Source organism: Bombina bombina, chromosome 3 (genome assembly GCF_027579735.1).
Source record: "Bombina bombina isolate aBomBom1 chromosome 3, aBomBom1.pri, whole genome shotgun sequence".
NCBI classification, from domain to species: domain Eukaryota; kingdom Metazoa; phylum Chordata; class Amphibia; order Anura; family Bombinatoridae; genus Bombina; species Bombina bombina.
Genome location: NC_069501.1, coordinates 309,536,447 through 309,564,381, shown reverse-complemented (window position 1 = coordinate 309,564,381; position 27,935 = coordinate 309,536,447). Strand labels below are relative to the sequence as shown.

Genomic DNA, 27,935 nt, shown 5'->3' with positions numbered 1-27,935 from the left:
GCAATTTGAGAGACAATTTGGTTAAGGCAGATAAGGGCTCGAGTAAAGATAAAATCAATCAAGACAGCCCGGAGATACCCAATGGCACCTTTCCGTGCAACAATTGTGCACAGGGAAATTCTATACAATCAGGTAATACTGTTACTCACCCCAGATCTGGAAAGCGTTTACCAATTAAAGGCCACTTTACTTGTTAATCACAATACGTTGTTTATGTAATCTAATGTCCCTGTGGTTTAGCATATGTTGTTGAAACAACCTAATGTATAAAAGATAGGATAAGACAACATAAAACAACGATAGGTAAATTAGATAAACTCATTTATAAATAAGATCATATGTAATCATCCTCATCCAGGAATTACATACTCCCAATTATGATTAACATCACTATAATATAGATCTTTGGGCATCAGGAAATGTTTAGAGCCTATGATCATTTATTATACATAACGATAATTCGTCCTAGTTTATAAGCCGATATTCCACTCCATAGATTCCTGGTACTTTTCATATGTTCAGGAGGAAAATCTAACAATTTATGTAATTTATGACTATGGTTTAATATCCACACCCTAGGCCATTTTTTATAATAAATATAGATTGACTACGCCATATTTCACTAATAAACATACAGTGTATATCCTAGTAATCGGAAGCTTTATTTTCTACTTCCTACCGCTACATCTTTTAAATCTAGAGTTCTTTCCTGTGTTTTTAATGTATGTGTGTCCATTATTTTAATACATTTCTTAATAAAAGTTAATTTTTAAAAATAAAATTATTTTCCCTCTTGGGACTCTGCCGAGTGTTACACTCTGGATCAGTGTTCCCTCTAAGGACAGTTTTGTGTGCAGCCCAGCAGTGAAACAGTTAACTAGAGAACCATACCTTGCCATCTGCATTGTGCAGTGTTTGCTAATTGTAGGGTGTGGTTACCTAATTGTTTCACTGCTGGACTGCACACAAAACTGGCCTTAGAGGGAACACTGCATTGGATCTAGTCAATTTTGAGGGAAGTTTAGTTTCAATGTGTAAACCCTGTCTGCAGTCTTGTACTGCTTTCCAGTAAATTGTATCCAGTACACAGCACCTAAGGCGATATAATCCATTTCAGACTACAGTGTTACATACCAGTACAGTGTAGTAATATATACATATTATAGCCTATTCCCTCTTACTTTCTGAGTAGTGCCATTGGGTTTCTTTTGCAGGTAAATTAGATCCGTCTGCTCCAGTTGCCCACCACTTCACACTTTTTGGGCACAACAAGAGTCAATTGAAATTTCAGGTAGTGGATTGTGTAGGGCCCTTGAGAGAAAAAAAAAGTCCCAATAGGGGGGGGCGGAGCCAGCAGCAGCAATGGAGGCTGTGTAATTTCTGAGCTCTGAGACCCAGCTCCATAGATCTGCTCAAAATAACCACATCAACCCCTATTCCAGCATCCAATTTATAGCCCAGTGAAACCCTATCACTTGGGGAACACAGGGAACGTTTTTTCAGCTGAACTCAGACTATTTTTGTCGGGTGCTATCATGTTAACCACCCGTGGCGCATGAAACAACTCGGCGGCAATTAGGCCCCTGAGCTGGAACGGATCCAGCTGCTTACCTGTTCAGAAGACGCTCACACGCACGGCTCTGCTCAGTGGAAAGCAATTGAAGGAGGCAATAGTGACAAACCTGACACACTCACAGAGCGGTGCCCGGACTCAGACTCATCATGGATATGCCCTAAATAAGACACCGCTGCAGTTCCCAGAGTCGGAAGACATCGCTGTGGAGGCCTAATATATAACAGGTAAGACCCACGCAGTACTGCACGCAGGCCCTAATACAGAAAGGGAAGCCTAAGTTGACGAGAGCAAACTACCTTATAGACCCACACCCTGGGGTCTGATTGACCCTGTGAGGCAAACACAAACACTCTGCTCGCTAGTATAACTATTACGCTAGCAACTAGGACAGCTCTCCTCTTTTACTTGTACACGATCCAAAGGATATTTACCACCAACACTTGACCCTAATTTACAGTGGCCCTGTTAAACCTCTTCAACAGTGCAGCTCTCTAACCCTGCAAATAATTCCCCGCTATCACTCCTCCCCGGGGGAAGTTTATATGTTTTTTTTTTATCAACCTACTGCTAAAGAGGGAAAATGAACACTAAACGTTCAGTCAAACCTAATAAAGCCCCCAAGCTTCAAAGCCACAGAGACAGTATGGTGGCCCAGTTTTTCTCACCCACTAGTTCAAAGACTTCCATAGGTGAGGGGGCTAACAAGTCACCATTGAAAAGAACCCAGACCTCACAAGCAGAAATGGAGGACACAGAGGAAAGCACACCTGTCCCGAACGCAATCCTCTCCGAGCTAGCATCTAAGCAAGACATTGCCAACATAATTCGTTCCTGCATACGAGAGGAGATTGCTGAAATCAAGCAAGACCTCGATTGGAAACAGGGTGGAGGCATTAGAAGAATTCACAGACCACCTTCAAGAAGAGGTTAATTCAACACAAGACTCCACAAATCACCATACATCCCTCATTGCAGAGCTCTTCGATAAAATCGAAGATCTGGAGAACAGAAGCCGTCGGAAAAACCTAAGAATCAGAGGTGTTCCTGAGTCAGTACTACCTAAGGATTTCCCATTATATCTCCCTGCCCTTTTTGCCCACCTTAAGAACACATCCCCCTCAACAGATATACCCTGGGTCAGAGCCCACAGAGCCCTTAGACCAAAGCCCCCGGATACGGCCCCCCCAAGGGACATCATCATGAAATTCAAAGAATTCAGAGAAAAAGAAGAGCTTTTAAATCTCTCCCGTAAACACCAACCTGTGAAATTCAGGGGGGTCGTTCTTCAATTTTATCAAGATCTGTCTCAGCGGACGCTACAGAGAAGAAGAGACCTTGAACCTGTGACTTCACTCCTCCGACAGAAGAAAATCCTGTACAGATGGGGATTTCCCTTCCATCTATATGTACTGCATGGAAACAGAAAGCTAGTATGCAGGACTCTGGAAGAAGTTGGAGCCTTCTGTATGGCTCTGGAAATTGACCTTCCAGTAGGACTCCCCTCAGATAACCACACCGAACCTCCCAGAAAGAGACCCACGAAATCTGCTTCTGGAGATTGGCAGAGTGCACCATCAAGATCCAAATCTAAATCGCAGGCCAGGTCCTCTGGCTTGCCCTCTAAAGACACAATTTGAACTGCCTCCTCTCATCTGGTTCTATTTGTACCCTACACAACTTGATAATAGTATAGCTTGAACTTTCAGCTGGACATTTGGGTAATGTATGATCCTACATTACCACATGTTTGTATCTATAATGATTTCTTTATCTGTTTTGCCTGTTCTCTCTTTTGAAAGTCTTTATTTTGTATTTCTATATAACCTCTAACAGAAACAGGAATTTTACATATTAGAGCAACAGTTAGATTTGAAAGTATAATATTAACTATGGAGCGGGTTAGAACTCCCCCTCTTTAACACCATTTGTTAAATGTCTTCACTAGTATATGAGAAAATGTATGTTCTACTGTTTATTTTTGCTTTGGTTTTTCTTGCTACGCAACAGAGCTACGGGCCCATGGGCTCCCTTAATAATCCTAATTTGCAGTACTGTACGCTCACATCTCTCCATACACCAACACGTATATCCTATACCTTCCAAGCACCACACGCAACACCACAATGGGCACAAACGTTAAAAAACTGACCCTATTAAGCCAGAATGCTAAGGGTCTTAACTCTGCGAAGAAACACTCATTGGCAATGAGGGACTTACGTAGGAAGGGAGGGGACATTCTCTTCTTACAAGAGACACATTTCTTGAGACATAAAGAACCCAAATACTTTGGAGGCCATTACTCCCAATGTTTCCACAGCTCGTATGACCATAAACGTAATGGAGTCAGTATCCTTATAAGTAGACACATTCCTTTTACTCCTATTCATACCCACACCGACATAGAGGGCAGATTCCTATGCGTGACTGGCCTATTATATGGCTCCCCAGTGACATTGGTCAATATATATGCCCCTAACACCAGGCAGCTCCCTTTCTTTAGGAAATGCTTTGCGCAGATTTTGGACCACACAATAGGTGCCTTGTATCTAAGAGGTGACCTTAACCTCCCTCTCCACCCACACTTAGACTCCTCTAACCCTAAACCCGCAACTTCCAAACATACGGTTAAACAACTTTGGAAATTCATGCTCGAACAAACGTTGTTCGACATTTGGAGATTTAAGCACCCTGATAAAAGGGATTACACCTTTTTCTCAGCTCCCCATAGCTCCTATAGCTGAATCGACTACCTCCTTACAAACCAGAGGGGACTCACTAATGTTTTATCTTCCAGACTCTCACATACTGTGTGGTCGGACCACTCTGCGGTACTGACCACACTCAGCTGGCCCTCGGCACCGAATAGTTCCTTTCAGTGGAAGCTGGACGAGAAATTATTACACTCCCCTGATTTTACTGCAAAATTGGAGAAGCTCCTACAAGAGTACTTCCGATTTAATTCCTTACCCGAGACAGACCCTTTCGTTGTGTGGGAAGCCCATAAGTGCTTCATTAGAGGGGAGCTCATAAAACACCAGGCACACATTAGACAGAAAGCCCGTCAGTTATACAAAACATCCACAGATCTATTAGCTAAACTTGAATTTGAGCACAAACAAAATCCCTCTTCTCCCCAGATACTAGATGATTTAATGAAGGCGAGGAAAGCAGTCCATGACCAACAAATTAATGAAGCCAACGCATTGGCCCTAAAAACCAAACAGAAATTTCATTTTGAGAGCAATAGGGCTGGAAAACTACTTGCACGCTCCCTAAAGCTTAAAAAGCTCAAAACCTACATACATCAGATTAAAACTCCCACAAATCAGGCACTCAATACCACCCCTGAAATCCTCTCTCAATTTGAGGAATACTATTCCAAACTCTACGACATTTCAAAACACGATTGCCCCATAGACACCAGAGGTGCTATAGACGAATACCTTTCAAATACCCCTCTACCACGACTCTCTGATGCCCAAGCGTCTGAGCTGGAAGAGCCCTTCACAATTATTGAACTTTTGACTACCCTTAAACACATGCCCTCGGGAAAAAGCCCAGGCCCTGATGGGTTTATAGTCGCCTATTACAAAAAGTTTGCAACTACCCTATTACCGCATTTATGTACTTTATTTAACTCTGTGGATCAGGAACACCCCTTCCTCCCTCCCATGCTGGAGGCACACATTTCAGTGATTCCCAAAACCCGGCAAACCCACAGATAGCCCTTCTAATTTTCGCCCTATCTCGCTTCTGAATGTGGACATTAAGCTTTATGCAAAACTTATAGCCTCCAGACTAAATAAAGTCCTCCCACAACTAATCCATTTAAATCAAGTAGGCTTTGTCCCCCGCAGGGAAGCACGAGATAATACCACAAAAATCTTAGATTTAATTGAATATACCCAGGCGCAAAAGATCCCTACGATCTTTCTGGCCGTCGACGCCGAAAAGGCCTTCGACAGGCTGGACTGGGTATTTCTTAGATCCACATTGCACCGATTTGGCCTGGGTGAAAAACTTATTGAAAATTTTTTTGCCTTATACCGATTACCGAAAGCCCGACTCAAATTGAACGACACACTGTCAGAAGCATTCCCAATACTAAACGGAACGAGGCAGGGCTGCCCTTTATCCCCCATATTGTTTGTTTTGGCTATGGAGGTTTTGGCCTCCGGTGTCAGGAAGGAGGAAGGGGTCCATGGAATACACATAGCAGATACTCAATATAAATCCACACTTTACGCGGACGACATCCTTTTTTCACTGACCTCCCCCTTACAGTCCCTCGCGGCCCTAATGCCAGTCCTAGACACCTACAGTAGCCTCTCCAACTTCAAAATCAATATGCAGAAATCGGAATTCCTAGGTGTAGGTATAACTGAACAGACTTCCCAACAGATTACCACCCGATACCAGTTTCGATCAAAGCACACCTCCATAAAGTACCTGGGAATAAACCTAACAAACTCTAAAGAATCCCTATACCGCTTAAACCACCAGCATCTTTTAGACTCTATAAAATTGGACATGGGAGCTTGGCGAAACAAATACCTCTCTGGCTAGGGAGGATACAAGCCTTAAAAATGAGCATTCTGCCCCGTTTCTTATATTTGTTTCAGACACCACCCATACAACCACCCTCACAGTTCATTCATTCCGCGCAATCCACTTTAAATAACATTATCTGGGCGCATAGACGTCCCAGAATAGCCAAAAACACTATGTATAGAAATAGGGATGATGGGGGATTGGGTGTACCCAGCCTTTCGTTGTATCTGCAAGCAGCACAGTTAACCAGAGTGGTCGACTGGTGCAAGAATAACCCAGACAAAGAATGGGTAAAGCTTGAGCACGACCTAGTTAAGTCAAAAAGTTTGGGCTCCATGTGTTGGATGTATAGACAACACAGGATCTTACCAGCTTCTACCCCCTCGCTAGTATCGGACACACTTTCTACCTGGGACCGTCTCACGCACCCCCACAGAGGCATATCCACTATCCCCTCTACACTAACCCCCTTACTACATAACAACGACTTTCCTCCACTTTCGCAGAAATGGACGGACGATCCCTACACTTTATCAGCGGGATTACCATGTCACCTAGTACTAGACAAGGGAACAGTCATACACAAAGCAGCCTTAAGAGATAAGCATATAACCCTCTTTGATAGATGGTTCGAGTACCTGCAACTATCCCACTTTTTCTCCGGCCACAAAGACAAATCTAACATGATAAGAAGTTTAAATTCTTTTGAGACACTATGTCACTCCACACAATCAGTTAGGGGCACCCTCTCTAAAATTTACAAAATCCTAACTGCCCTACACTCTAAAAATGTACCTCAGTATACTAAAGCATGGGAAACCGAACTGGGGTTCCAGGTGTCCCCTGAAACATGGGGAACTATATTTCAGCAGATGGGAAAGGCACCCTCTTCAATGAGTATCACAGAAACAAATTTAAAACTCTTGGAAAGATGGTATCTCTACCCTAGTAGGCTTGCTAAGATTTATCCTCACTCAGACCCACTATGTTGGAGAGATTGCAAACTAAATGGGACACTCCTGCATATTTGGTGGGATTGCCCCTTAATCCAGCCCTTCTGGCGAGACATCCATAGAGAAATCCAAAAGGCTCTCTCAGTAGACATCCCTTTCAATCCCTTAACGTTTCTATTTAATAAACCACCCAAGATCAAATGTAAATACAGAGAAGTCTTACTATATATTATGTTAAGCGGAGCAAAACAGCTAATCCCCAGACTATGGAAACAGCGCAGTGTACCAACTCAGAAAGCTTGGTCACAAAATGTTACGCTTCTCTTGTCCCTAGAAAAATTCCACTACCAAAACACGAACAGGATGGACTTTTATTGTGCCATGTTGCTATTCTGGGAAACATACATTCACACACACACACACCAGATCACTCCCCCGACCAGCTAAGACCAAAAGCGAGACACCAGCACTTGCTTAATTTAATTATAATCACTTTTGACATCATATAGGGAACACCTCTCTTGGGTGCTTGGGAACTTTGACCCTACCACATATTCTTCACCCTGTTGACAATTATCTATCTGAGCGTATATGTATTTGCAAGACTTCATATCCCTAGAATTATGTTGCGTAGCATAGACTATTCATTTATTTGTTCAGTGGTTTTTTGAATCCACACGGTTTAAAAAAATAAATAAAAAAAAAAATTTTTCTTTCACAAGCTATTTGGTTCCATTGAGATGCATCCATGAGGTCAGTTTTATCATGCATCACAGGACTTTGAATATCAGTTGATTTTGTTACTTTTATGATTGATGTAACCATGCTATGCCGGATGTTTTCCATGGCAATTGTAAAACCTTTACTTTTCTCAATAAAGCTTGTTGGGAAAAAAAAAAAAAATCCCAATAAAAACGTGGAACTTCCTTATGTGATGGTGATCCTGTTACAATGAATGTCTTGAGAAAAGCTCTTTTACATTGCTGAAACGCGTAGACGTGTTCAAAGCAGAATTTTTTAGGTTTTATATCAGTCTAGGATAATCCGTTGGTTGAGTCGATTACCGATAAAACTCACTTTGTATATGCATTTGGTATATTGTTTTTTCCTTTTCCATTTTAGGTATCATTTATATCCGGATTTCAAGCGCTATTGACTTTAGGATTCATTGTAACAGGATCACCATCACATAAGGAACAGCCACATTTTTATTGGGACATTTTTTCCTCTCTTATGGATTTAGATTGGGACATTTATATTTGACATTAGTCATAGGGACCCTATAGTGTGCCGGCACACATCACTATTTAGGCCAGTCGCTTCATTGTTTATTGTTATTTGTCCTATATTGATTTATTTATTTTTATATATATTATCATCATAATCACATTGGTTCATTTTTGTACACTATTGACACTATCACACTGTCTCCCATATTATATACATATGTTGGATCTCGATATATATCTCACTACTATTTTTCTCCTCTTATACCCTTTAACAATTAGCTTAAAGGGTCACTGTAAGTAAATATTTTCTATGCCTGTTACTAACTAACTACCCCAAATACGCTTTTTATCAATAGCATTTCATTAACATATCTACCGTATATCAGAAATCTTGTCTGCAAATTTAATTGTTTTCCAAACCCACTCCGTGGGTATCCTTTGCTCTGTACCAATCCGTTTACAATACCTAGGTTTCAAAATGGCGCTTTAAACACAATTTCATTGGTTTAAGTATTTTGAACACACAGTGCTGAAAATAGTGGGCAGGATAACGTGACATCATCGGGGAATAAAAGATATAACTTTTATAACGTTATGAAACTTCGTTTTGGAGAAAATATAGGTCAGTAGGTTTTAATTAATGTTTATTAACTTTAATATGTTGGTTGTTTGGCTTAAAAATTATAACAGAAAGTAATCCTTTAAGGTATTTGTAAGGCTTATTTTTATTTTATTTTAAACACCATCATATTAATTTTGATTTTCATCAGTGTGGTCCAGGGTGTGGATCAATCACAGTTCTTAGTTATTATTTATTGTTAGTGGTAGCATACAGCATTTTTTGTTGCCTTTTTTATCTAATTTTATTATCTTATCGGATTAAGGTCCCAATTGGTATATAATTCCATTTGGACAATATATTTATAACCAGTCAAATGTGCTTCTCTGGAATTGTTTGATCTTTTTATACACCTGTGCAGGTTTCAAACATTGCCACTGTTAACATTGATTGTATTAATTTGATTTTATTTGTTTGCATTTTAATCAGTTTTAAATATAAAGAATTTTTATGTACATCTGTTCCCTTGATGATCCATTGTATATTTATGGTCAGATGCTAGATTTGTTTTGACCTGTCAATCCTTTGGCGCTCCTATATCTCCAATACTCTTGGAGTAGAGTAAGGATTCCTAGGATTTTGTCGTTTCTCCAGGATGGTCTGGAGAAGGGTTTGTCGGCAAGTATTCTAAAGGGTCAAATTTTCGGCATTGTCTATTTTGTTACATAAGCGCTTGGCAGATGTACCAGACGTGCAATCGTTTTGTCAGGCCTTGGTTAGAATTCAGCCTATGTTTAAACCTGTTACTCCTCCATGGAGTCTTAACCTTGTTCTTAAAGTTTTACAACAGGCTCCGTTTGAGCCTATGCATTCTTTAGATATTAAGATGTTAGCTGAATATTAATCAGGAAATCGTTGTACCTTCTTTGTGTCCTAATCCTCCTTCTCACAAAGAACGCTTGTTGCATAATAACATAATAATGTTGTGTGAGCGCTAAAATTTTATTTGCACGCAACTAAGGACTTTCGTCAGTCTTCTGCATTGTTTGCTTTTATGGGAAACGCAAGGTCCAGAAAGCTACGGCTACTTCACTTTCCTTTTGGCTGAAGAGCGTTATTCGCTTGGTATATGAGACTGCTGGACAGCAACCTCCTGAAAAAATCACAGCTCATTTCACAAGGGCTGTTTCTTCTTCCTGGGCCTTCAAAAATGAAGCTTCTGTGGAACAGATTTTCAAGGCTGTAACTTGGTCATCTTTACATACTTTTTCCAAATTCTTTAATACTTTTGCCTCGGCTGAGGCTTCTTTTGGGAGAAAGGTTCTTCAAGCAGTGGTGCCTTCTGTTTAGGTTCCTGTCTTGTCCCTCCCTTATCATCTGTGTCCTCTGGCTTGGGTATTGGTTCCCAACAGTAATTGATGATGATCCGTGGACTCACCGTGTCATTAGAAAGAAAACTAAATTTATGCTTAACTGATAAATTTCTTTCTTTCTTGACATGGTGAGTCCACGGCCCGCCCTGTATTCAGACAGTTTCTTTTTATATAAACCTCAGGCACCTCTGCACCTTGTTACTTCCTTTCTATCCTTTCCCTTTGGTCGAATGACTGGAGGATTGTAGATAGGGGAGTGATATTTAACAGCTTTGCTGTGGTGCTCTTTGCCTCCTCCTGCTGACCAGGAGTGATATTCCCAAAAGTACTTGATGATGATCCGTGGACTCACCATGTCAAGAAATAAAAAATGTATCAGGTAAGCATAAATTTAGTTTTTTTTCTTTACATAAATGCTTTGTAGATGATCTATTTATATAGCCCATAAAGTTTTTTTTTTTTTTTAAATGTATAGTTTTTGCTTATTTTTAAATAACATTGCTCTGATTTTCAGACTCCTAACCAAGCCCCAAAGTTTTATTTGAATACAGTCAGCTACCTTCTCCAGCTTGCTCCTGTTTGTGTAAAGGGTCTTTTCATATGCAAAAGAAGGGGGGGGGGGAGAGTGTCTTATTTCCCACTTGCAGTGGGCTTTCCACCTACCTTTTCAACAGAGCCAAACTGAGAGCTTCCAAGTAAGTTTTTAAACAGTTTTATACTTGATTTTTATATCAGTATCTGCATTGTATTCTTTATAGTAGTGTCTATTACATGCAGTTATATGAAAAATAGTGTATACTGTCCCTTTAAAGGGACAGTAAAGTAAAAATAAAATCTTTCATGATTTAAATAGGGCATGTGATTTTAAACAACTTTCAAATTTACTTTAATTACCAATTTTGCTTTGTTCTCTTGGTATTCTTAGTTGAAAGCTAAATCTAGGAGGATCATGTGCTAATTTCTCTTGTTAAGTGTATCCAGTCCACGGATCATCCATTACTTATGGGATATATTCTCCCTCCCAACAGGAAGCTGCAAGAGTCCACCCACAGCAAAGCTGCTATATAGCTCCTCCCCTAACTGCCATTACCAGTCATTCTCTTGCAAGTCTCAACATAGATAGGAGGTCGTGAGAGTCTGTGGTTTTTTATACTTAGTTTATTTCTTCAATCAAAAGTTTGTTATTTTTAAATGGCACCGGAGTGTGCTGTTTATCTCAGGCAGTATTTGGAAGAAGAATCTGCCTGCGTTTTTTCTATGATCTTAGCAGATGTATCTAAGATCCAGTTGCTGTTCTCACACATTCTGAGGAGTAAGGTACTTCAGAGGGGGAATGGCGTGCAGGTTTTCCTGCAAATAAGGTATGTGCAGTAAAATATTTTTCTAAGGAATGGAATTGACTAAGAAAATACTGCTGATACCGAAGTAATGTAAGTACAGCCTTTAAATGCAGTGAAAGCGACTGGTACCAGGCTGATTGATAGAGATATATGCTAAGGTATGTGCAGTAATATATTTTTCTAAGGAATGGAATTGACTAAGAAAATACTGCTGATACCGAAGTAATGTAAGTAAAGCCTTAAATGCAGTGATAGCGACTGGATCAGGCTTATTAATAGACATACATACTCTTATAAGAATGTGTTTTAAAACGTTTGCTGGCATGTTTAATCGTTTTTTAACATATGTTTGGTGATAAAACTTATTGGGGCCTAATTTTTCCACATGGCTGGCTTAAATTTTGCATAGAAACAGTTATAGGGAAGGTAATCCACAGCTCAGCTGTGGCAGTTTTGTTGTGTCTGTTTAAAAAAATGTTGTTTTTTTGTTTTTTTTATGTTTTTTGCATTAAGGGGTTAATCATCCATTTGCAAGTGGGTGCAATGCTCTGTTAACTTATTACATGTACTGTAAAAATTTCGTTTGATTTACTGCCTTTTTTTCACTGTTTTTCAAATTTTGACAAAATTTGTTTCTCTTAAAGGCACAGTAAAGTTTGTTATATTTGCTTGTAAACTTGATTTAAAGTGTTTTCCAAGCTTACTAGTCTCTTTATTAGTTCTAACATGTCTAACATAGAGGAGGCTCTGTGTTTATTATGTTTAAAGCCATGGTGGAACCCCATTTTAGAATGTGTACCAGATGTACTGATTTCATGTTAAACAATAAAGATCATTTTTTGTATTTAAAAACATTATCACCAGAGGATTCTGTCGAGGGGGAAGTTATGCCGACTAACTCTCCCCACGTGTCAGACCCTTTGACTCCCGCTTTAGGGACTCACGCTCAAATGGCGCCAAGTACATCAAGGGCACCCATAGCGTTTATTTTACCAGAGGATTCTGTCGAGGGGGAAGTTATGCCGACTAACTCTCCCCACGTGTCAGACCCTTTGACTCCCGCTCCAGGGACTCACGCTCAAATGGCGCCAAGTATATCAATGGCGCCCATAGCGTTTATTTTACAAGACATGGCAAAGGTTGTGTATAATACACTGGCAGCAGTATTAGTCAGACTACCTGAAATTAAAGGAAAGCAAAACAGCTCTGGGGGTAGATACAGAGCATACAGACGCTTTAAGAACCATGTCTGATACTACCTCACAATATGCTTAGTCTGTGGGTGATATTTGTGACTCAGGGAAGATGATTTAACCTGATTCTGATATTTCTACATTTAAAATTTATGCTTGAGAACCTCCACTTGTTGCTCAGGGAGGCTTTAGCTGCTCTGAATGAATGTGTACAATCGCAGTGCCAGAGAAATTGTGTAGACTGGATAAATAATATGCAGTGCCGGTGTGTACTTATGTTTTTCCAATACCTAAAGAGGTTTACTAAAATTTTTCATAAGGAATGGGATAGACCAGGTGTGCCGTTCTCTTCCCCTCCTATTTTTTAGAAGAATGTTTTCTAATAGTTGCCACCACACGGGACTTATGGCAGACAGTTCCTAAGGTGGAGAGAAGAGTTTCTACTCTAGCTAAGCGTACCACTACCTCTGGCGAGGACTGTTGTGCTTTTTTAGATCCAATGGATAAAAAATGTTTATTCAACAAGGTTTTATCCTGCAGCCCCTTGCACGCATTGCTCCTGTCACTGCTGCTGCGGCGTTCTGGTTTGAGTCTCTTGATGAGGCTTTACAGGCTCCATTGGATGAATATATTTGACAAGCTTAGAGCACTTAAGCTAGCCAATTCCTTTGTTTTCTGATGCCTTTGTTCCTTTGACTAGACTAACGGCTAAGAATTCTGTTTTTTACTATACTGGCGCGCAGAGCGCTATGGCTTATATCATGGTCAGCTGTTGTGACTTTAATAAATAAGCTACTTAACTTCCCTTCAAGGGGCAGACCCTATTCAGGCCTAGTTTGAAGGAGATTATTACTTATATCACTGGAGGAAAAGATCATGCCCTTCCTCAGGACAGGTCCAAATCAAGGGACAAAAAAGGCCTAATTTTCGTGCCTTTCGAAAATTCAAGGCAGGTGTGGCATCAACTTCCTCTAAGGCAAAATAAGAGGGAACTTTTGCTCAGTCCAAGGCGGTCTGGAGACAACCGGACCTGGAACAAAGATAAGCAGGTCAAGGAGCCTGCTGCTGCCTCTAAAACAGCATGAGGAACGGACCCCTATCTGGTAACGGATCCTATAGGGGGCAGACTTCATTCTTCGCCCAGGCGTGGGCAAGAGATGCCCAGGATCCCTGGGCATTGGAAATTATACCCCAGAGATATCTTCTGGATTTCAAAGCTTTCCCCCCCAAAAAAGGGGAGTTTTTGCCTTTCACATTTATCTGCAAACCAGATAAAGAAAGAGACATTCTTGCATTGTGTACGTGACCCATTCAGTTCCAATAGAGGAACAGGGACACAGTTTTCCTCAAATCGGTTTGTGGTTCCCAAGGAAAGGAAACCTTCAGACCTATTTTGGATCTAAAAGATCTTAAACAAATTCTTTAGAATTCTATCATTTAAGATGGAAACTATTCGTACCATCTTAACTATGATCCAGGAGAGTCAATAGAGGACTACAATGGATTTGAAGGATGCTTATCCTCACATTACGATGCATAAAGATCACCATCGGTTTTTCAGGTTTGCCTTTCTAGACAGGCATTACCAGTTTGTAGCTCTTTCCTTTGGATTAACTACAGCCCCTAGAATCTTTATGGAGGTTCTGGGGTCACTTTGGCGGTCCTTAGGCCGCGGGGCATAGAAGTGGCCCCTTATTTAGACGACATCCTGATACAGGCGTCAAACATCCAAGTTGCCAAGTCTCATACGGACGTAGTACTGGCATTTCTGAGATCGCATGGGTGGAAAGTGAACAAGGAAAGAGTTCTCTATCCCCAATATCAAGGGTTTCCCTCCTAGGGATTCTGATAGATTTTGTAGAAATTAAAATTTACCTGACGGAGTCCAGGTTGTCAAAGTTTCTAAATTTCTGCCGTGTTCTTCATTCCATCCGCGCCCTTTGGTGGCTCAGTACATGAATGTAATCGGCTTAATGGTAGCGGCAAGGGACATAGTAACGTTTGCACGCCTACATTTCAGACCACTGCAACTATGCATGCTCAGCCAGAGGAACGGGGATTACACAGATTTGTTCTCCTGTTAAATCCGGACCAAGAAACCAGAGATTCTCTTCTCTGGTGACTATCTCGGGTCCATCTGTCCAAGGGTATGACCTTCCACAGGTCAGATGGGACAATTGTTACAACAGATGCCAGCCTTTTAGGTTGGGATACAGTCTGGAACTCCCTGAAGGCTCAGGGATAGTGGACTCAGGAGGAGACCCTCCTTCTAATGAATATTCTGGAACTGGGAGCGATATTCCATGCTCTTCAGACTTGGCCTCAGTTAGCAACTCTGAGGTACATCATATTTCAGTCGGACAATATCACGACTGTGGCTTACATCAACCATCAAGGGGGAACAGAAGTTCCCTAGCAATGTTAGAAGTCTTAAAATAATTCACTGGACAGAGACTCACTCTTGTCTAAAAGCTATCCCTATCCCAGGTGTTGAGAACTGGGAGGCAGATTTTCTAAGTCGTCAGACTTTTCATCCGGGGGAGTGGGAATTCCCTCTGGAGGGGTTTGCACAAGATCAAGCAGGAGAGTGCTTTGGTGCTTTTGACAGCGCCTGCGTGGCCACGCAGAACATGGTATGCAGATCTGGTGGACATGTCATCCTTTCCACCACGGTCTCTGCTTCTGAGACAGGACCCTCTACCTCAGGGTCTTTTCAACCATCTAAATATAACTAATCTGAGATGGACTGCCTGGAGACAGAACGCTTGATGTTATCAAAGCATGGCTTCTCCGAGTCAGTAATTGATACCTTAATACAGGCATAAAAGCCTGTCTCTAGGAAAATTTAACATAAGATATGGTGTAAATATCTTATTGTTATGAATCCAAGGGTTACTCATGGAGTAAAGTCTGGATTCCCAGGATATTATCTTTTCTCCAAGATGATTTTGAGAAAAGGGTTGTCAGCTAGTTCTTTAAAAGGACAGATTTCTACTCTGTCTATTCTTTTGCACAAGCGTCTGGCAGGTATTCTAGACGTTCAGGCATTTGGTCAGGCTTTGGTTAGAACCAAGCCTGTGGTTAAAAATGTTGCTCCGCCATGGAGCTTAAAGCTGGTTCTTAAGGTTCTTCAAGGAGTTCCATTTGAACCTTTTCATTCCATAGATATCAAACTTCTATCTTGGAAAGTTCCTTTTTGGTAGCTATTTCCTCGGCTCATAGAGTCTCCGAGTTATCTGCGTTGCAATGTGATTCTCCTTATCTGGTTCTCCGTACGGATAAGGTAGTCCTGTGTACCAACCTGGGTTTTTACCTAAGGTGGTATCTAACAAGAATATCACTCAAGAGATTGTTGTTCCATTCTTGTATCCTAATCCTTCTTCAAAGAAGGAACGTCTATTACACAATTTGGACGTGGTTCGTGTTTTAAAGTTTTACTTACAAGCTACTACAGATTTTCATAAAACATTCACCTTGTTTGTTGTCTATTCTGGACAGAGGAGAGGTCAAAGGACTTCAGCAACCTCTCTGTCTTTTTGGTTAAAAAGCATAATTGATTTAGCTTATGAGACTGCTGGACAGCAGCCTCCTGAAGGGATTACAGCTCATTCTACTAGAGCTGTGGTTTTCACTTGGGCCTTTTTTAAATGTGGCTTCTGTTGAACAGATTACAAGACGGAGTCTTAGTCTGCGTTTCATACTTTTTCAAATTTAACAAATTTTGATACCTTGCTTCTTCGGAGGCTATTTTTGGGAGAAAGGGTTTTTTACAGGCAGTGGTAACTTCCGTTTAAGTACCTGCCTTGTCCCTCCCATCATCCGTGTACTTTAGCTTTGGTATTGGTATCCCATAAGTAATGGATGATCCGTGGACTGGATACACTTAACAAGAGAAAACATAATTTATGCTTACCTGATAAATTTATTTCTCTTGTAGTGTATCCAGTCCACGGCCCGCCCTGTCACTTTAAGGCAGGTAATTTTTCCATTAAACTACAGTCACCACTGCACCCTATGGTTTTCCTTTCTCTGCATGTTTTCGGTCGAATGACTGGTAATGGCAGTTAGGGGAGGAGCTATATAGCAGCTTTGCTGTGGGTGGACTCTTGCAGCTTCCTGTTGGGAGGGAGAATATATCCCATAAGTAATGGATGATCCGTGGACTGGATACACTACAAGAGAAATAAATTTATCAGGTAAGCATAAATTATGTTTTCTTAGACCTTGAAGACTGTCTCTAATTTGAAAACATTTTGACAGTTTTTCACCACTAGAGGGCGTTAGTTCATGTGTTTCATATAGATAACATTGAGCTCATGCACGTGAAGCTCCTAGGAGCCAGCACTGATTGGCTAAAAATGCAAGTCTGTCAAAAGAACTGAAATAAGGGGGCAGTTTGCAGAGGCATAGATATAAGGTAATCACAGAGGTAAAAAGTATATTATCATAACTGTGTTGGTTATACAAAATTGGGGAATGGGTAATAAAGGGATTATCTACCTTTTTAAACAACAAAAATTCTGGTGTTTACTGTCCCTTTAAGTGCCGGTATTTGCTTTTACATCCCATACATCATGATTATGCTGTGGACAGTGGTACCTATACTAACACTATACTTCTAACAAGCATGAACTGCTTGAAGCGCATGTGAGCATGCGCGAAACATGTCAGATAATCCAAGCTGTACCCTTTGTCTAATACCTGCATGAATAAACGCTGTTGGCACTGGCTACCTGTCCGGATCTGCTGTTTTCTTTTTGTCTAAGCTACTTAAAAGCCTTGCATCTTATGAACCGCTTGCATACAACCCTGCTACTTCTACACCTAAGCTTGCATTCCACTTTACATTTGAAAGGCACATGTTGTCTGTAACTGGATATTGCAATTAAAGGACCTGGCTCACTTCAAAGTCATGGACTGATGTCTTCTAATATTTTATAACTGGGGACGCCCAGTGTACTTTTTTGTTTTTTATTGTGTATTTGCATCCTTTAAGAATTATGCACTGTGCACTACATATGTATTTTTATTTTTTATACAATAAATATATATATGTATGTGTGTGTATATATATATATATATATATATATATATATATATATATATATATATATATATATATTCTAGTAAATCATAGTCAGCTAGATTACGAGTTTTGCGTTAGAGGCTATGCGGTGGTATTACAGGTTTTTACAAACCCAACGTTAAAAGGCAAGAAGTGAGCATTGAGCAAAATTTTGCTTTTTACCGCACTTCAATACCAGTGCTGCTTAAGTCATCGGTGAGCTGGTTATATATGCTCATGCACGATTTCCCCATAGGAATCAACTGGGAAAGCCGGCTGAGAAAAAGTTAAACACCTGCAAAAAAGCAGCGTAAAGCTCCTTAGCGCAGCCCTATTGATTCCTATGGGGAAATAAAATGTATGTTTACACCTAACACCCTAACATGAACCCCGAATCTAAACACCCCTAATCTTACACTTATTAACCCCTAATCTGCTGCCCCCGACATCGCCGACACCTGCATTATATTTATTGACCCCCTAATCTCCCGCTCCGGACACCGCCGCCACCTACATTATACTTATGAACCCCTAATCTGCTGCCCCTAACATCGCCGACACCTACATTATTTTTATTAACCCCTAATCTGCTGCGCCCAATGTCGCCGCAACCTACCTACAATTATTAACCCCTAATCTGCTGCCCCCAACGTCGCCGCCACTATAATAAACATATAAACCCCTAAACCGCCGCACTCCTGCCTCGCAAACATTAGTTAAATATTATTAACCCCTAATCTGCCGTCGCTAACATCGCTGCCACCTACCTAATTTATTAACCCCTATACTGAATGTATTAACCCCTAAACCTAAGTCTAACCCTAACACCCCCTAACTTAAATATAATTTAAATAAATCTAACTAAAAATTCCTATCATTAACTAAATTATTCCTATTTAAAACTAAATACTTACCTATAAAATAAACCCTAAGATAGCTACAATATAACTAATAGTTACATTGTATCTAGCTTAGGGTTTATTTTTTATATTACAGGCAAGTTTGTATTTATTTTAACTAGGTAGAATAGTTATTAAATAGTTATTAACTATTTAATAACTACCTAGCTAAAATAAATACAAAAGTACCTGTAAAATTAAACCTAACCTAAGTTACAATAACACCTAACACTACACTATAATTAACTAAATTAACAACAATTAAATAAATTAAATTAAATTAGTTAAAGTTCAAAAAACAAACAAACACTAAATTACAGAAAATAATAAACAAATGACAAGATATTTAAACTAATTACACCTAATCTAATAGCCCTATCAAAATAAAAAAAGCCCCCCCAAAATAAAAAAAACCTTAGCCTAAACTAAACTACCGATAGCCCTTAAAAGGGGCTTTTGCGGGGCATTACCCCAAATTAATCAGCTCTTTTACCTGTAGAAAAAAATACAAACAACCCCCCAACAGTAAAACCCACCACCCACACAACCAACCCCCCAAATAAAATACTATCTAAAAAAACCTAAGCTCCCCATTGCCCTGAAAAGGGCATTTGGATGGGCATTGCCCTTAAAAGGGCTGTTAGCTCTTTTGCGGCCAAAACCCTAATCTAAAAAATAAAACCCACCCAATACACCCTTAAAAAAAACACTAACCCCCTGAAGATCGACTTACAGTTCTGAAGACCGGACATCCATCCTCAAGGAAGTGGCCGAAGTCCTCAACGAAGCCGGGAGAAGTCATCATCCAAGCTGGGCAAAGTGGTCCTCCAGACGGGCAAAAGTCTTCATCCAGACGGCATCTTCTATCTTCATTCATCCGACGCAGAGCAGCTCCATCTTCAAGACATACGACGCGGAGTGGGTGGGTTTTATTTTTTAGGGGTTAATAATATTTAACTAATGTTTGTGAGGTGGGAGTGCGGCGGTTTAGGGGTTAATATGTTTATTATAGTGGCAGCGACGTTGGGGGCGGCAGATTAGGGGCTAATAAGTGTAGGTAGGTTGCGGCGACATTGGGGGCGGCAGATTAGGGTTTTATGAGTTTTATGTTTCAGCGTTGTACCATAAAACTCTTAACTACCTACTTTTAAATGCGTTAGGACTCTTGACAGGGTAGGGTGTACCTCTCACTTTTTGGCCTCCCAGGACAGACTCGTAATACCAGATCTATGGAAGTCCCATAGAAAAAAAGACTTTACGAAGTTTACGTAACAGAAACATAGATATTGACGGCAGATAAGAGCCATAGGCCCAGCAAGTCTGCCCGACCTTACCTAACAGTATAAACTTATCTAGTTCGTAGGATAGCCTTATGCTTGTCCCATGCATTTTTAAAGTCCCCCACAGTGTTTGTTGCTACTACCTCTTGAGGAAGTTTATTCCATAAATCAATCACTCTTTCTGTAAAGAAGTGCTTCCTCAAATTACTCCTGAATCTACTACCCTTTAGCTTGAGCTCATGACCCCTTGTTCTTGAATTTTCCATTTTATGTAAAATACCCACAGCCTCAGTTTTACGTAGTTTTACGTAAGTCATTTTGCGGTAAGGCCAAAGAAGTGTGCGGTGCCCCTAAACCTGCAAGACTCGTAATAGCAGTGGCAGCCTAACGCACAACTCGTAATCTAGCCGAGTGTTTTTTCAATGCTTTTTTTTTATTACAGCGATGAAACAGACTGTTTTATATCCCTTTAAAATCACTTTATAATATCCAAGCAGTCTATTTACATTTCCTTCATCTTTAAATAACCTATATACATTTTTCTTTTTTAGGATAATGGGCAGCTTATATGTTTTTTTTTTTGTATTTTTATTTTGTTTTGAGCTTTCAAATGATCTATTTATGAAAGGTCTCCATATTTTAAGGAATAAGAGAAGGCTGCATTCCATGTACAAATACATTAGAAATGCTGGTGTTGGTATAAAGATTGGTCTTTCAAAAGTAAATTCACATCAGTGTGGAGTAAATTACGTGTTTTTTCTAGTGAAGGTACACAATACCAAATTGAACTAATTTAATCCTGTAACATTTATTATTTATTGGCTCTTATCTTAAAATTATATCAGTCTATAATTATTTAAAATATTTACATTCTTTATATGCTCCCTAGAATAGGTTTACTTTAAAATTTAGCTACATCATTTTATATAACTAGGCAATACAATGGGGTTTTTCTCTCTCTAAAATCTGTGAAATTTAAGTGTGTTTTCTGCATATAGATTGGCTATTTCCTTCAGCATCTGCTCGGAATTTGCCTCCCACACTGAAATAAAATGTATTTTATGCAGCGTATTTCTCCTGATCCCTGTGTTCAAATGATTGCTCATTCAGGCCCTGCAACATATGGCACAGGCTAAGTAATTGATTTGGCCTTTACAAAGCTACAAGGTCTCGCTTTCCTTTATGAAATCATATCTATTTTACTGACATTTAACCCTTTTTTTACTACATCTATAAGCACCACGGGGTGAATATTACTGTTGCTCCTGCATATTCAGGAACTGAGATAAGGCTTAGGGGTATATTTACCAAGCAGCGGCTGCTGCTATCTATCCCTGTACTTTCTGGCTCGCTGGAAATGTAAGTTAAGAAGCAGCGGTCTGAAGACCGCTGCTCCTTAACTTATCCGCCACCTCTGAGGCGGCAGACAGCAATCAGCCCAATCGGATACGATCGGGTTGATTGACACCCCTATTGGCCGCAAATGTGCACGGTGCGGCATTACAGAAGCATTTCACTAGAAATGCTTGTGCAATGATAAATGCCGACAGCTTATGATGTTGGCATTTATCGTTGTCTGCCCGCACATTGGTAAATCTACCCCTTAGACTCTATACACTAGCCCCATGCAACAGAGCTGTGGTATAGAGGGAGGGTTATCCGTCTCCCTGACATGACTTCCCTGCTCTTTAACCCTCTAGGTACTGGCTGTATCCCCAAGTTTCCATAAGTTTGTACTTTGTAATTGGCATGATAAGCTTAGATTACTGTGAAAGTTAATCAAATTCATATTTTTCTTCCTGCAGACAGCTTTATTTGTATTCCTAGTTCAGGAAATAAAAAAGTTGTAGTTTGTTATCAAATAGGTTGCTGTACTAGCATACTGTCCCTTTAAGTGGTATCTGATTGCCGATTAGTATAACAAATTATGTTACACTCAGCCCTTATTTATTGTGATAACTCAGTAAGTCCCAGCATTCTAAGCCATGATTCATATGATGAAGAGGGAGTTATTAAAAAAAAAAAAAGAAACCAAAAAAAAAAAAACCCATCAATTTTTAAAATCCTAGAGCAAAGTTTTCTTAAAGTGATTGTAAAGTTTGAGGATTAGTGCACGGTATTTACAATGACGCTTCTTTTTTAAAATACTTTGCATTATGGAAAACACTGCTGATCCTCCTGCTTCCGCCAATAGTTGCGTGACTCCTTTTATGTCAGAGTATATAAAAATTATGATGAATATTACATATGTGTATATATATATATATATATATATGTATATTTTATACACTGTATATGTTAGATGAGACCTCAGGATTAATTAAACATGAGTTTGTTGAACACAGCTTCTAATACACGTCTATCAGGATTGACGATCAGTAGAGCCTTTTTGAAACACAAACATTTCTTTTCTAAAGGAAATAGCTCAGTGACCCTATTCATTTGACTATATATGCAGATTTTATAACCTCAGAACATTTGGTGAGGTGAGAAAAGAATGTGTTCAAGGACCCCTTTGGAATTTGACACGTGTGATACAACAGTTCTATCTCACTGAATCTCTATTTGAAGACTTACTGCAAAAACCCCTCTTGGGGGAAGGTGACACAAATAAAATCAAATACACATCTGCACTGCTGGCTAAACAGGAAATATGCTGTTTTAAAGACTCTTACAACTCCTCATGGATTGACCCCATGTGGAGCAATAAAGGCCTTGGAAAACACAGACAAATGCTAAGATGTGACTCTGGAAGTCACGTAAGCAGACAGCAAATAAACATTTTTTTTTTCTCTCTCTGTTTAAATACATGCCCCAGAATGTATTAAATATAGAAATTTGGGAAATTGTCTAATTCTATATTATTATTACATGGGTATTTGCTAAGCTTGGGAGGTAACTGTTTTAATCAGTCAAAAATGTGTAATAAATTCTGTTTTGTTTATATTTTTCAGACAGATAATCTCAAATCTACATAGAAGTGAATGTGCATGTATGTGTGTATATATATATATATATATATATGTGTGTATATATATATATATATGTGTATATATATTTATATGTTTTGAAAACATAAAAGATCTTACTTAGCCTCTGTGTGTTTAAAAACATGAATAGATGTTTATGGACCTGAAGAGAAGTGATTATTAACATTTATTTTCTTATTTCAGATCTACATAGACAGGATTCACTTGGAATACAGTACAATACTGAATTAAAAATAAGCTATTATTCACATATAAATGCCAGGATACCGATAAAATTGTAATGCATTTTAAGCTACTAATTAGCAGTATTAAATTGCCTTGATATAATAAAATGTTAATAATATAACATATTTGGTATCAGAATAATAAAAAAAAAAAAAATAACCTAATATTAACCATCTGTAATTGGGGTTATATATGATTAATGCAGAGAGTGTAATCTGATTAAATAACCATTTTATGAAAAAAAAAAAAATTAACTTGCTTAAAAATGTCAGAAATGCTGTATTGTATTGCTATGTTGTACTGTATGCTGCCACCTGGTGTTATGTTGCGAGAACTACAGCCAGAAGGTTCTTTCTGGCTGTTAAAAATGAAATTTCCAAGGGCCAATCCGATTTAGACTTCCCAGATAACCAATGGGAAGGTCAGCTCCCGTAGTGCCACCCACATGATGTCATCAATGATTATATAATGGGAGTGTTGAATGCACAAGAGAGAGTTGTCTGTAACTTGTTGAAAATTAGTGATCTGATTTTGGCTGCGATATACCTGAAAAAAAAAAAAGTTCACTTCAGCAAGGAGCTTAAAACTTATCCTTGATTTGTGCAAAAACCTTCTTTCAAATGAGATGACCTAAAGACCGCTACGAATTGGTTCAAAATTGGTGAAGTATATTGTATTTTAAATTGGTAGTTATAAGCCTAGGTATTGTTCAAATCTGTGTCTGAATTGGCTAAGTAACTCATCTATACAAGTTCTGATATTGTCGGTTAATTTTGTATTAGGATAAATTGCAGTTAAATAGCAGAATATATATTTTATCCTATTGTTTTATAAACACTGTTTAGAATTGTATTGCTTGGATGTTAAAGGTTTTTAGTCCCATTGTGTTAAATAAATAAGGCTGAATTGTGAAGGTATATTGTTCTGGGTTTTGTAAGAAGAATAGCATATCTTAAGAGTTGGTTCTAACGCATATAAACTTTTATTTAGTTTCCTTTTATTGCAAATATAGTTCAATATGTTTATGGATATTAACTAAATAAAAGAATTCAGATATTTATATTAATTGTATGGTCTAGTAGGTGCATGGTTGATAAGGGTTTCTATTTCTTTGTATTGTGTTTATAACCCTGCCATAAACTTATATATATTATTTGGATAGCACTGCTAAGATTTTCATAAATATACTGACATAATAATTGGAGGCATTGCATGAGATTTATTAATATCCATCATAATTGATATAATATATTTGTAAGTAAATAGAAATTATTATAAAAGAGAAAAAAAAAAAATAATAATTCATATTTCGATATTAATATTTTGAAGATATAATTTTTTTTTTGAAAAGTTGAAATATTAATTTTCATATTTCGAGATTGACATTAATATCTTGAAATATTATTAAAGATTAATTTTGAAAAATTAATAAAAATATTAATTTTTCATATTTCAAAATTAATCAAAAATATTAATTTTTCATATTTTCAAAGTTAATCAAAAATATAAATTTTTCATATTTCGGAATATTAATTTTTCATATTTCAAAATTAATAATATTTTTTTTTGAAATATAAAATTTTTCTCTCTTTTTATTGGCAAAAATTGTATTAGCATTTTAGTTAAATAAATACTAAACCAATACAATAATGTCTGTAGCCAGAAGTGACTCATTTAATTCTATACATAGCAATGAAATTGGTCCCATAACCATACCTATTACTAAAGGTCAGGTCCTTAAGAAAGATATCTTAAGTTACCTTAAAGGGAAGTTTAATATTGCGGGTGAATTAAATGATTTTATGGATATGCTTGAAACTAGGGCTAAAAATATTACCGTTAATAATAATATGTGGAATGAAGAGAATGAATTCTTCCAGGAATTATTAATGATTAATCAATGCGAAGCTCCCAAAAAGCGAGATGAACTAATACTAAAATCCTGGCCCCTTTTAATATGCATAATTGATGAAATGTCGTTTTGTGTCACAGACAAACGATTGCAAATACAGGAGCTAGAAAATAGTATTCGTTCCTCGCGCAGACGCGAAGAGGGTTTAAAAATAGCCAAAAATAAAATGGATGAATTTGCCCAAAACCTAGCCACCTTAGATAAGCACAATATGGACTTAATCGCGCAGATACAAGATTTAAATAAACAGCTTGCGCAAAGCCAGAGAGAACTAAGCGATTTAAAAAGGTCATATCGCCATAATGAAAACCCCTATATTAGCAATGAGAATAATACAGATAATGCTAACTCCTTTAGCGAACGCGTCAGGGACGAGGTACGAAAATATATAGAACAACATAGACAAATGACCCCTAACGGGTCAGAAGTAGATTTCCCAAATAGACAATCCCCTCAGGATGTAAATCCAGAGGACAGCTGTAGCGCAGCTGATGCGGGGGAGGGAAACTCTAACAGAGAATCCCAAAATAAGTCTGATAAAGTCTATGATTCCCATAAAATAATCACTTTCGTACAACGCGCAGTACCTATATTCTCCAATAAGGGAACAACATCTGTAATTGATCATTTACAGGCTTTTGAAAATGCGTTAGCTATAATGAATGTTACAAGTGAGAAATTGAAAATTGAATTTCTGCCTTGGGTATTTGACAGTAAGCATCACAAATTCTTTGCTTCACTAAAGGATATGAATATTCATTCCTGGAATGGGGTAAAACAACAATGCAGAAAAGAATTCGGGCAATATCGCACTAAAACTGCCGCGAAAATAGCGGTATATGGTTTAAAGTGTCGTGCGAATCAGAGTCCAGTCGAATTCCTTTCTGTATTGAAAAATGCGTACAGTATGGCTGAAGATAATCCCAGATTTGATGGCTCAGAATTTGTAAATTTATTTTTTGAAGCATTGCCTACACCCATCAAAATTAACTTAGCTAGAGATTTTGATGAGGACTGCTCATTGGAATGGCTGATCAAAGAGAGTACAAAATTATACTCTATTCAGCAGTCCAGTGAGCAGGGGGTTAAAAAGGAGTCAAAACCCAAAATTGTGGCAGAAACTAGGGTGTCACCTAGCCCCCTCAATTTGGAGTCTAACAAGAGGACTTATGCAGAGGTGGCCAGTCAAAACAGGCCATCTCCACAGAGGTTTAATTCTGCCCCTCCCCCTACACAGGTTGAGGCGCAGGGAGACTATAACCAAAGTGGGGGACATAATCAGGTGAATAATTACTCACAAAGAGAATACTCACCAAATAATTGGTATCCGCGCAAGGGTAGATACAATAGACGGCGAAGATATTCTCAGGGTAACCAGACACCCCAGGTATATAATGCTCCCCAAAGTACTAATGCTGAACAAGCTGAACCCCAGGGGCAACCACGCCAGAATAGAAATAGTGGCCCTGATTCTGAGGGAACCCAATGGTCCAGGAATCAGTACAATGGGGCACCAAGAGATAGGCCCAGGGGTAGAGGTAACTTGTACAATCAGGTAGATATGCTGTTTACCCAATTAAATCGGTTGAGCGAACAAATCGCTAATATGAGTCAAAAATCTACGGCTCAGCAACCGAACAATACTTTTTTAGGGGTACAGCCAGTGGTCAGCAGTGGACCACAGGCACAGTCATAAATACTGCAGTATCACCTGAAGGGGAGGGGAGAGATATACAAAATGTAGTAATAAATATCAATGATACTAATCATGTTATCTCCCCACAGACCGGAAACGGACAAATTAGCTGTGACAATGAGCGACATCAGCCGGAAAAAGTTAACAAATCTCTTCCTTTGCAGCTCTCTCTTAACCTTGTTTCCACAGATGCAGTACAAAAGAATCCAGCCGACCCTGTCATAGAGGAAACAGGTAGGTATGAAGCTTCTTCTGCATCGGAAAGCATGGCAAACTCAGGTAATACGTGGCGAAGCCCACAAATGTATGAGAATGCAAATTTTATGTGTGAAATGATAGAAACTGCAGGAAGATATTAAGTACTAGTTGAGCTGCAAGATTCAGTCTCCAACCCTATCAGGGGATTAATTGACACTGGGTCACAGGCAACTATCTTATCCCACAGGTACTACACACAGCTAAATGAGCTAACATCCCACAAACCTAAAATAAAAGAATTTGACGGTTCTCTAATAGGTGTTGGGGGTGACTCCCTAAAAGTTTACGGTACTGCCTGGTTAAAATTTAAATTGGGGAACAGGGTCATAAGACACCCTGTCATTATAGTGGATCTGCCAACTGATCGTTTAATTATTGGTAGTGATCTCCTGAAACGATTAAGCACCATAATTGATTGCATAAATAATGTAATTTGGTCGCAAGTTAAACGGCCTATCAATTATGAAAAATCTGGTACATCTCGCGCCCGACATAGCTGTCACGTGGTGGAAGAGAAACCAGATGCTGTGGAGATTCATTTCAGAAATAACTCTGTACCTGAAATCACTATTCTACAAATAGATGATCAGACTCCTTTTAGTGGCTCTGATGGTAATACTTTTAAAATTTCGCCTGGAAAGATAGCGAATATTTCCCTAGATGGCGATGTATTAACCATATCACTCCACAAGGGGGATCATAAAATCCCTAAGGGGGGAGGCCACACTCAATACCTCACAGGGATTGAGAGAGTTAAAGAGGATCTATTTATCCCTATACAAGTGCATGACCTTGGTAAAACAAAGTATGCTAAAATAAACTTAAAACAGGAAGCT

General features: G+C 38.9%; 1 protein-coding gene across 7 annotated transcripts in view; it reads left to right on the top strand.

The window, feature by feature from the left end:
• The window catches only part of CDKL5 (cyclin dependent kinase like 5), a 1,071,204-nt gene that overhangs the window by 275,488 nt on the left and 767,781 nt on the right, over positions 1-27,935 (top strand). The window lies entirely within an intron of this gene.